We start from the raw sequence: 12,289 nt of genomic DNA on the forward strand, positions 1-12,289 counted from the left end.
AATGGGTATTTCCCCTTGCCTTCTCATAGCTTGTAGACTGTACACTGGAAGAGCCCTTATATGTCCTCTATTGTGATTGTAATTTGATCTCAGAGTATACGCCAGTTTCTCAAAAGGGTCTTTTTCTGACTTTCTCCATCAAAATTATGTCTCCCTCTCCACTAGTTGCTTTCTCATAGAACCTGTTTATTTTCATTTCTAATCTTTATTACGACTGGTAATTTAACACTTACTTATAATACTTGTCTAATGTCTACCATCGCATTAAACTCTTAGCTGTGACTGTGTTGTACCCCTCGTACGCTTAAACTAATACCCTCACAGCCTCACCTCTGATTTCAGCCACTTATCTCATGATGATGAGTTTCTTGCCTCTGGAGGTCTTTCATTTTACCCCTTGACCTTCTCGTATGCTGCAGTCTTTATGGGACCCACTCATCAAGCAGGTGTTTGCAATCTGGAATGCAGGGAGCAAATGTCGTCAGGGACAACTTTCATCCAACAAGGTCCAGAGCTGATGGAGAAATGCTTTGGTATATCCTCAGGCTGGCAATGCTGAACTATTGGACTCACTCACGTATAGAGTGCCAGACTTAAAACTGGCTCTACTAAATGCTATATAATTGTGAATGTAGACCATTTGCCCATGTGTGTTGACCAAAGTGTTCACATGCACACTGGAAAGGTCTGGTTTTCTTCTTAAATGTAATTAATATAGGTCCCTGTTTTTGTAGAAATTGTTGTATTGTTGCATTTTGAGTCCTCAGAGTGTGTCAAAATGGTTCAGTTTGCACCGCACCTAGCGTTCTTTGGCCCTTTCTCAATTGATCAGCTGATCTCACCCTCATATTGCCTTTTACTGGACTCTGTTTCCAGATTCATGCTCAGAATTTTCCTTTTCTGACAATATCTGAGCTAGTTCTTGCTCCTCAGTCCCTGGTGGAGTCATGGAGACCCAGGAATATCCCCCTTGTTCTGGAGCTTGGTTCATTCACCACCTCTTCCCACTGGGTTCTGACAAAAACATCCATCTTCAGCGCTCCTCTGTTTCATAATCTTCTTTCAAAGAAGCTTTATTTTTTTCTCAAAATTTCACAGGAAGCCAGCATCTAGGTTTACACATACCCCCCCTAATAAATTGTTGTCTCCAGAGCTTGAGAATTCAATCCAGCTGACTTGAAATTAGTATTTCTATCCCAGGACCAAAATTGTTTAGAGATTTTCAAAACCAATTCTAACTTTGAATTATGACCTGAAGCAGAAGAGTAATCAATGTGCCTGGCTTTAGAACCTAAGGGTCACTTGCTGCAGACAGGCAGCTCAGAGTTCTAAGGAAAACAAATGCCCCTCTCGTGGTCCCAGGAGGAGAGCTCAGCACAGTAGACCTAATGGGAAGCTGTTTGAATTTGAAGTTCAAATCCAAAGCTTCCATGTCAAGCTTAGAAGAAAAAAACTATTCACCAGGTCAGGTACGTTATAATAAGCCTTGAAGATTACAAGTTAGTTTTTCAGGAAGTTGAATACTTTTTCCCTGTCAGGCATGAAATGATTAGTAAACTATCCAATCCCTATTTGAAATATAGGAGGGTGGGAAATTCCATGTAAAATGTAATGAAGTGGGTATCATCCCTATTTTATTGATGAGGAATCTGAGGCACTAAAGGATTAAATACCTTGCTCAAAGTCAGAAAGTTAAAAGCTGGTAGAGATGGGATTCAACCCAAGGATTATTTAATTTCAAAAGCCTCACTTTTGCTATAATAGCACGCAGCATCCGAGCCAAAATAAGCTAAAAACAAAAAAGATTTTGTTCAAATGTATAACTACTTGAAAAGTAACATTTTACTTATAAGGAATATCACATATCTTCCTGGCTGTCAAGTTAATGTCATATAAGAAAGCAAAAAATATTACCCACATTGGAACGGCTTATATTTTTCTTTACATCACACACCTAAAAAGTATAGCACAGACATCTAAAAGTGGAAGATGGGGAACAAAGTATCATTTACTATAATTTTTATTTCTTTAGTTGTGATTCTTCTCTATCATCTTGGTGGCAAAGTTTTACATTCAATTCCTAAACCCCAAAAGTGTAATGTGGGATTGTGCTGAGGTGAGTAGATGTGGTCCCTGAGAGGTGTTAAGTCCTGTTCTCTGGTTTTGAAACCGAGTGGAGCCCTGTGGGGCTCCCGGGCATGGAGGCCTTTTTTTTTTGTCCCCTGTTTCTTGCAGGCGAGACTCCAGCGTCCATGACCTCCCCTGAGTTCCAAAGGGCAGATTCGAACAGTTGCTAATCAAGGGAGGAGTAGCCAAAAAACCACCTGAGGCCAGATTAAAGGGAGCAGAGAAGCTCATCAAGATTAGGAGACCACCTGAGATGAGATTAAGGGTGTGCACTGGCCTCCCCCAACACCACCCTTGATCTATTGCTATAAAACCCCTCATATAATCCTCCCGGGTTGGGACACACAATTTTAGAGGGCAGGAGCCCACTGTGTTCCCCTTTGCTGGGCAAAGCAATAGAGCTATTCGTTTCTACTTCACCCAAAACTGTCTCTGAGGTTCGACTCGGCAGCAGTGTACAGAGGCTGAGATTTTGACATCAATTTCCTCATATAAGAGAAGCAATTTCTACCGCTAATGAAAAAGCATGGAATGTAGATGGTAACCAGAGGCATTTTTATTTCTATTTCCCATTCTCCCTTTAAAATTTTATTTCAAGGGTTATATTCCTCCCCTGCCCCTCAATGAAAACTTGGGCAGGCTCATTACTTTTCTGTTCCCATTCAGATTGAAAATGAACAAACAAAATAGTCATTTTGTCATAAAAATTCATAATTCAGAAATTCAATAAAATTCATATCCATTTCCACATAAGAGTTAAAATTCTAAATTTGACTTAGTGGTAAGTCTCTGATTTAATCTGCTTCGGTCAGGGGGTGGATGGTTGGGGAAATGGATGAAGGTGATCAAAAGGTACAAACTTCCAGTTATAAGATAAATAAGTTCTGGGGATGAAATGTTTAGCATGGTGACTGTAGTTAACAAAATTGTATTATATATTTGAAAGTTGCTAAGATAGATTTTTAAAATTCTCATCACAAGAAAAAAAGTTACAACTATGTGAAGTGATGGATATTAACTAAGCTTAGTGTGGTAATCATTTTGCAATATATACATGTATCGAATCATGTTGTATACCTTAAACTAATACAATGTTATATGTCAGTTTTATCTAAAAAACCTGGGGAAAAACTCAATACGGTTTAGTTAAAAAAAATCACAGCATTATGGGTGGGGTATGTGTTGTGGAAATAGAGACCATCCCCCCCGCAAAATTTCTTATTTAATCTACTTCACGCAGAAAGCCTACATGGGGCGGGGTGTAAGGTACTTCTATTCTCTGCTTTCTTCATGTTCTCATTCTCAATTTTCCTGCTAGGGTGAGGGTTGAGGTAGGTGAGTCTAACGGTCTATAGGCCAGTTATTACTTGTTTTACTTGTTAGCAATATGGGCCTGGCAGGTAGCTAAAGTTAGTGATCCTGAGTGGGCCTAGCTAATGATGAAAGCTAGATCTATCTCTTTTCACAGCTTTTTTTTTTTTGCAGTACACGGGCCTCTCATTGCCGTGGCCTCTCCCATTGCAGAGCATGGACATGCAGGCTCAGCGGCCACGGCTCACGGGCCCAGCCGCTCCGCGGCATGTGGGATCTTCCCGGACCGGGGCACGAACCCATGTCCCCTGCATCAGCAGGCGGACTCACAACCGCTGCGCCACCAGGGAAGCCCTAGATCTCTTATGGGTGCTTTTGCTGGTACTTCAAAGGTCGTCTGCTTGGCATCTCTTTCCTGCAGTTTTCATTAATTAGCCAAACATATCTATCTCCCAGATGGTCTCTTGTAACCTCTAACTCAGCCCCTGGGCATCCAGCCTATCTCTTGAGGTCCCTGTACCCCTCTGGAAGGCCATACTGGTCAGAACCAAGAGGACTCTACTTACCACACCTCTACTGACCACACCTGGTCAGTGGAAAACACTCCTACAACACTTGGGGTTTCAGGATGATCTTACTGCTTTAGCACTAAACTGACTCTACCACCAAGGATGTTAGTCTGCCTGACCATTGCCTTCTACATTTCCAGGGATCTGATTAGACTCCCGCTGTAGTCCACTTTCGCTTCTTCAGGCGAGTCGGGCACTGCTCTCTATCTTTGGACTGCAGGGAATATATCTCAAAACACTCTGAGTCATCTCCTTATCAAGGATGTTATCCAAAACTTATAAAAAAAGGCAAAAAGATTACCATGTGCCCTTTCAAATTCATATGAGCATTGTCTGACTAGCCTGTCCAAAGGTCATCTGTCAGTCCAGAATAAGCTAACATTTGTGACTTGCTATTTACTAATAATTAGGTCTTAGATTCTGAAAAGTTAGGTATAAACTTACAGAATATTGATCAGCTACAAATTCGTTTTGATCAATAGAGATGCAAATGATATTTTTTTAGAGAAGACTGGTGATTTCTACGGTTATAATTTTTTTTTTTTTGGTCCTATGGGACATCACACAATTTTCTAACTTTGAAATAGTACCTGACATTTATTTATATATAAAAATATATATATTATTGTTTTGTTATCAGGCAGTTTTACTCATTAAGGAGTTAAATAAGCTATTGACATAGATTCACTGTTTATTCATGTGAGAGTCAACTTTTTGAAAATTACATTTTGATGCCCTGGAAGCCCATGTTCTAAGTTCGAAGTTAGAAGGTGGTGCCTCACTTCTCATCACTTGAAAAGAGGCTGGTGAGAGTTCAGCAAAGTAACAACTCTTTCTAAAGAACTGTGTTCACCAGTCTGTTTCACAATATCCTCCCCTCACACTCTGGTTCCTTATTATATTCATGAAGTAAATGTAAAGATTCACGATTCTGGGAACAAGTTTTGGATCATTTCCTTTGAAAACTGGAATATGGAAGGTTAGTTTCTCACTTACATTTGACTCCCTAATAAACTATTCTATTGATAACTCAGTCAGTCAGTTGTGGAGCACAGGCTCTAGGCATGAGGGCTGCAGTAGTTGTGGCACGTGGGCTCAGTAGTGTGGCTCGCGGGCTTAGTTGCTCCGCAGCATGGGGGATCTTCCCGGACCAGGGGTTGACCCCGTGTCCCCTGCATTGGCAGGCAGATTCTTAACCCCTGCAAGACCAGGGAAGTCCTGGCAGTATTCTTTGAACATCACATTTTCACAATATTTATGTCTAGAAACTTCTAAAAGAGGTCAGTATGAATTGGCCTAGCTTTCATTACCTGTGAAGCTGAGAATTGTTTGCTATTTATATTGAGCAGGTACAAGGTAGGTGCTGAAGAAGTGCATAGATTAGAGACAGTGACCTAATCTCAAATGTTGTCTTCTTATATATGCAATAACACCATTTTGTTTAAAGTTAATTTGTAAAACATCAGATTTCCTACATAAAACCTTTATCAAAAATGCCTTCTGAGATCATTTATAAATGATCAACTAGGGAATCACTTATCTGATTGAGGTTATGTGAATTCCTGTACAGTTCACAACCCCTCACCTTGTTTTAATGTCAGTTATGGAGATGGACTCCAGTAACATGAAAAGTTCTATGACGTGTAACTGCGTATGACTTGAAAACTTGAAGACAAAATAAATGCAAGACATTTCATTTAACACAGGCTCTGAACAAAGTGGAAGTATTTGCAATTACTGACTAAAAGGAACTGACAAGGATTTCCAGGTTGGGATTATCCTTGCTCATTGTATTTCACTTTCAGATGATTAAAACTTTGGAAAGTGATGAGGTCAGCATAGGCAAGCCCAAACTGGTTGAGATCTTTACTAATCTTTGGGAGCATAAGATGATGCCAACTCAACAATTAGATTTCTACAAAGATTCAAACTTTTTTTTTAATATTTGAATTTTATTTTTTATACAGCAGGTTATTAGTTATCTATTTTATACATATTAGCGTATACATGTCAATCCTAATCTCCCAATTCATCACACCACCACCACCCCACCAGCACTTTCCCCACTTGGTATCCATACATTTGTTCTCTACATCTGTTTCTCTATTTCTGCCCTGCAAACCGGTTCATCTGTACCATTTTTCTAGGTCCCACATATATGCATTAATATATGATATTTGTTTTTCTCTTCCTGACTTACTTCACTCTGTATGACAGTATCTAGGTCCATACAGGTCTCTACAAATGACCCAATTTTGTTCCTTTTTATGGCTGAGTAATATTCTGTTGTATATATGTACCACATCTGCTTTATCCATTCATGTGTCGATGGACATGTAGGTTGCTTCCATGTCCCGGCTATTGTAATTAGAGCTGCAATGAACATTGTGGTACATGATTCTTTTTGAATTATGGTTTTCTCAGGGTATATGCCCAGTAGTGGGAATGCTGGGTTGTATGGTAGTTCTATTTTTAGTTTTATAAGGAACCTCCATACTGTTCTCCATAGTGGCTGTTTCACTTTACATTCCCACCAACAGTGCAAGAGAGTTCCCTTTTCTCCACACCCTCTCCAGCATTCGTTGTTTGTAGATTTTCTGATGATGCCCATTCTAACCGGTGTGAGGTGACACCTCATTGTAGTTTTTTTTTTTTTTTTTTTTTGCAGGACGCGGGGCTCTCACTTTTGTGGCCTCACCCGTTGCGGAGCACAGGGTCCGGACGTGCAGGCTCAGTGGCCATGGCTCATGGGCCCAGCCGCTCCGCGGCGTGTGGGATCTTCCCGGACCGGGGCACGAACCCGTGTCCCCTGCATCAGCAGGCGGACTCTCAAGCACTGCACCACCAGGGAAGCCCCCTCATTGTAGTTTTGATTTGCATTTCTCTAATAATTAGTGAAGTCGAGCAGCTTTTCATGTGCTTCTTGCCATCTGTATGTCTTCTTTGGAGAAATGTCTATTTAGGTCTTCTGCCCATTTTTGGATTGGGTTGTTTTTCTAATATTGAGCTGTTTATATATTTTGGAGATTGATCCTTTGTCCGTTGATTCGTTTGCAAATATTGTCTCCCATTCTGAGAGTCGTCTTTTCGTCTTGTTTATGGTTTCCTTTGCTGTGCAAAAGCTTTGAAGTTTCATTAGGTCCCATTTGTTTATTTTTGTTTTTATTTCCATTACTCTAGGAGATGGATCAAAAAAGATCTTGCTGTGATTTATGTCAAAGAGTGTTCTTCCTATGGTTTCCTCTTAGAGTTTTATACTGTCTGGTCTTACATTTAGGTCTCTAATCCATGTTGAGTTTAATTTTTTGTAGGATGTTAGGGAGTGTTCTAATTTCATTCTTTTACATGTAGCTGTCCAGTTTTCCCAGCACCACTTACTGAAGAGACTGTCTTTTCTCCATTGTATATCCTTGCCTCCTTACAAAGTTTCAAACTTTTTTAAAAGTAAAAATATTTGTTAATTGCAAACACCAGGATCCCAAGTTGATTGATTATCATTATAGTGCTATATTTTCTGGTTTTCTGGGAAAATACTAAATACAAAATGGTCCCCCACTCTACTGTTTTATGTTCAGGCCCTGCAATCTTTGAAACGCTTAACATGCAAGTTGTAAAATGCAAGTCTGAAAGAGAATTCATTGTGCCAGAAGTGACAGAGGGCAGTAGGAAACTTACAAGCTGTCCTCTAGTAGATTCAAAAAGTAATTAATTGCAGCTGCTGTTTTGCAGTAAGCTGGGGAAATGTCACCAAATACAGAAAACTCCAAAAAGAATGACAAGGCCTTCCTGTAATTTTCCCAGCCTAAACAGAAATGAGGTGAATGCATTGTGACTGCTGTAGGTAACGAGACTTTGTAAGATTATTATAAATAGGGTGCATAATTAGTGTTCTGCAGTGCAGTAAGCATTTTGTGTTTTTTTGTGAATTTGGAGTAGGCCTCAATGGCTTGACAAAACATTCACTCTCCCTAAACTAGGCAAACATCTTGGCTTCAAACACTGCCTTCAAATACACTGACTGTCAATTACTTGCGAAGATGAATTTAGAAAAGAATCAAAGCATTAACTATAAGAAGAATTAACAGTGAGTGAGTGACTACCACGTATCAGCAATGAGTTATTCATTTTACAAACTACGCATTACAGGTATTATCTCATTTTATCTGCATTAGGCAACTATTGCTATTCTCTTTCATAGATGAGAAACTGAGGTCTGGAGAGGTAAACTTGACCAATATTTATAGATAACAAATGATATTTGAACCCAGGCTGTCTAATTTAAAATCCTTGATTCTCTAAGTTATAACATCTTACTTTCCACAGATGCCTTCAATGTGTGGAAATTTGTATTGTGTATTTTTTCCTTTGAGCTGTTCTTTAGAGTGATGTTTGCTATGCATTTTAGTGAAAAATATTCCAGAAGAGCAAATGCATTTACTATAGAGAGGCCAGTGATGGCAGCCACTACAAAGGAAAAAAAAAAAAGTCGTGTTGAAATTGTTAATTGATGAGAGTCAGGCACCATCCATCACTCTGTACTTGCATTTGCAAAGGTGAACTCATAAATATCCAAAAGTTTTCATTTATTTTTGGTAAGAAGTAAAAATAGAAAATAGGAGGACTAAAAAGAATTTTACTATCTGATTTTAAAAATGAAAGGAAGCCATCATCAGCTTTGAAGAATGTCAGTAAAGAGGAAGAAATACATAACTTTTTGTAGAGATAAAATGGTGCTTTAGTTCACAAGTATATCATAACCAAAGACATCTTGAAAACTGTGGTGTGAACTAGGGTCTGTATAGTTGGGGACTTGTGGGAAAGGGAATACAGGGAAAGAGAGTAGGCCAGATTTCTGAGGAACCCCTTCCTCTGGATTAATTTGGGTATAATCTAACCTGATGTAACAAAAGGACCCAAGGCACAATGGCTTAAGCATTATAGAAGCTTGCTTTTCTTTCCCATACTAGTTAAGAAGTCCATGGCTGCTAGGGAAGCTCTACCATCCTCAAGATACACTTTCATCTCTGGATCCCTGGCATCTGCATCTGCCATCATACCTATATGCCAGCCAATGGTAAAGAGGAGAGGGACAAGGAGAGAGCAGACTCATTCCCGTTTAAGAGCGAGATCCAGAAGTGGCACACATACCACTGTAGCTTAAAACGTAGTCATCTGACCACAAGGGGGCCTGGGAAATGGAATCTTGTTGACTGGCTGTGTGCTCTGCTGACTCTAGAAGGAGAGTTTGAATCTTTGTGGACAACTATCAGTATTTGCCATACTCAGCCAGGGAAGTAAGGAACCTAGGTGGCTGAGCCCTAGGAGATATCATGGTCCAATTGTTGAATTAGGGATTTTCAAATGTCTCCTCAAATTCCCTCTCCTGTTTCTCGATACCTCTCCTCTTTGCCCTAACTATCTCTGGAGGATTGCAAAGTAGAGGAAAGAAGTACATAGTTGTTAAGTATGCAAGGTGATGTTTTGGTAGTGAAATCCCATCATTCATCATTTCACCTTTCTGGGGTTGATGACATTCAAAAAAAGAAAAACAAAAAACCAATAGCTAAATGGGAGATAAAGAGCCAATATTATTTATTGCCAACCAAGCAGATTACACAAACAAGTGTAGGGCTCTTCTGGATTTATTTTGTATTTTCTTTGCCTTCATGAAACATCAACCTGTAAGCCAAAGTATACTGTCCTAATCCTTCCCATTTGGGGGATCTGTGGAATTGACTCTGAATCTTCTTATTCTACAAGTCAAACAGACAAGAACAGAAACCATGCTTCACACACATCCCTTCTACCCCAGTCTGAGATGGAACTGAAAGTGTGAAGAGGCTCGTGGGCTCTGCCCAGTGTGTGCCTACCTCATGAATTCCAGACACAGAAGAGAGAATGCTGCATTTGGGTGAAAGCACTGGAAGCAAAAGGCCACTGTTGGTTGGGGGCCTTTTATGTTACCTTCAGTACTTAGCTCTGACTAATCACTTCAGCTTTTCCTCCTTTTGGGGAGGTAACTAATGGGTAGAAAGAGAAAGAAGTAGTAAAGGCAGAATTTTCTTTCTCTTCAGGTTGAAAGTATAAAAAAAAGGATGAAAAAATAACACACTAGTTACTGTGGAAGAAAGTACAACAACAACAAGCCATGTATTCATTGGTTAATTTGTCCCCTTCTACCAAAGTGGTAATTCAAAGAGAAATGTTTAAAACAAAAGGATTTCAGGATGACATAAAATAGACAGGCCCAGCTATGGTTCTATATATGGTAGCAACCTAGAGGAAACAAGACACAAAGATGGAAACGTATCCATACCTTCTCTTCTTGGACGTAGGAGGAAACAAGTTAGATAAAACCTGGATAATAAGAACTTGTGGTCTGGATGTGTTGCTTTCTAAATGGGATGAAGAACCCTCTGCTACCGGCTACCACAGTGGTCATGCTCCTAAGTTCAAGAGAAGCTGTTGCTCCAGCCAAGCATGTATTACTCGAGCTGTTTGTGTGCATCGCACCCTGAACTTTGGTTCTGGGGACCCACACAGGAGCTGAGACTTTCCTTTATTTATATCTCAGTAGTTAGATGCTGCTGCTGGAATTGAAGAAAAGCTCTTAACTAGGAAGGGGCTTCTGGTTATTGATCAATCCCTGAATGCGGAGCCTATATTTAGTGTTTGTGGAATTGTAAGCCTCAGTTTCCCCATTAGTAAAATGGAAATAAGAAGAAGTATTGAAATCACTGGGTTATTATAAAGATAAACTAGCATTATTAATGCCAAGAATTTAACACAATGCCTAATGTGATGTTAAGTGTTGAATACATTATTAAAATTGTTGTTGTTTTACAGATTTGATTTACCACATAGTATGCAAGGTTCTGGGGATCAAACAACAATTAGCATACGTTTTTGCTTCAAAAGGTATACAACGCAAGATTGGGAGACAAATATGACAAATATGGGAACACCAAAGTAATACTTGTTCTGTAGTAGACATATTTACGGAGTGTGTTACCCATCAGGAGAGATTTTATAGCAGAGGCCGCACGTTTTGCCTAATTTAATTCAACAGGAAAAAGGAAAATTTAGAAACTGTGTTTTACTCTCTAAATCTCTATGCTAAGGAGAGTCCCACCTCCAAATTCACCATCTCAGGAAGTTGGATATTACCAATTTATGCTATATTCCATTTCTGCCCCCCATGACCCCCCTCACAGTGGCAAACTATATCTCCTCCTTCACATACTTATGTTTAAAACCTATCTCCATCCCTGCTTTGCTTTTGAAGTGTGAATGACATTTCCATGTGTAGTGTTTATAAACACCTAGAAATTATGTACATAAAATGTTCAGTACAGTCTGTGACACACTGAAAGGGACTTAGGCAAATTAATAGGATCTCTGAATGACAAAAAAAGCATTTCTGCCTGGAGAGACTTTTTTCATTAGAAATGCCTCTGCCCAACAAATGTCCTTTCTGCCTTTCAGTTAAAAAGACAGAGGGGCCAGCTGGGGACTATGAAAACAGAGTTGAGTGAGAGCTAGGTTAGGGGCATTAGAAAAAGAATGTGGAGAATCTGGAAACTTTCTGTTCACCAGTTTAAAAGGACAATCATTTAGGACAATCACTGAAAAGAATGCAGTTGACATGCTGAGAATCCTTCCCTTTTTAATAAATATCTGATGAAACCTCTTGACTAGAAGTTTTAACTTGCTGGAGAGACTAATAGGAGACAAAACTTGTGGAGATAGGGCACAGAATGACATGACAATTGCATTGAATTAATACTTGCATACAATGAACAGGAATTCATTCATCATAGGAGTCAGTGTGGCTAAGTATAAGACTTGGCACATAATAATTTGCCAAATGCATGAAAGCAAGGATGAGAAATTTGATTAGCCTCCTGGCAATTCCTAGGAAATGAATATTTTCCGTAGCTTAGAATTTCATGCCTTGTTGTCTATACTTAGTAGGTATTTAAGTTCTTCCCTGAGAAATAGATGCTTTTCTGATTTCCGATCACTGAAACTGGCTTCCCAAACTAGATCACTGTTCTTGCTCTAAGAAATGCGTGCTGAGGTTCACAGGCACTATTACTTCCTCTGACATTTATGTTTCCTCTAGTGTCCCTTTCCCACATCTCCTGATATAGGACATGTTCAGTGATATGAAATGTGTTGTCTGACAATGTAATCAATAGAGCAGAAACCTGCCTCGAGATGCCCTGGGACCTATGTCTCATATTCATAAAAGGTGTTATTACATTGGGTACTGCTGGGCT

Source organism: Phocoena phocoena, chromosome 2, assembly GCF_963924675.1.
Source record: "Phocoena phocoena chromosome 2, mPhoPho1.1, whole genome shotgun sequence".
Classification (NCBI taxonomy): Eukaryota; Metazoa; Chordata; class Mammalia; order Artiodactyla; family Phocoenidae; genus Phocoena; species Phocoena phocoena.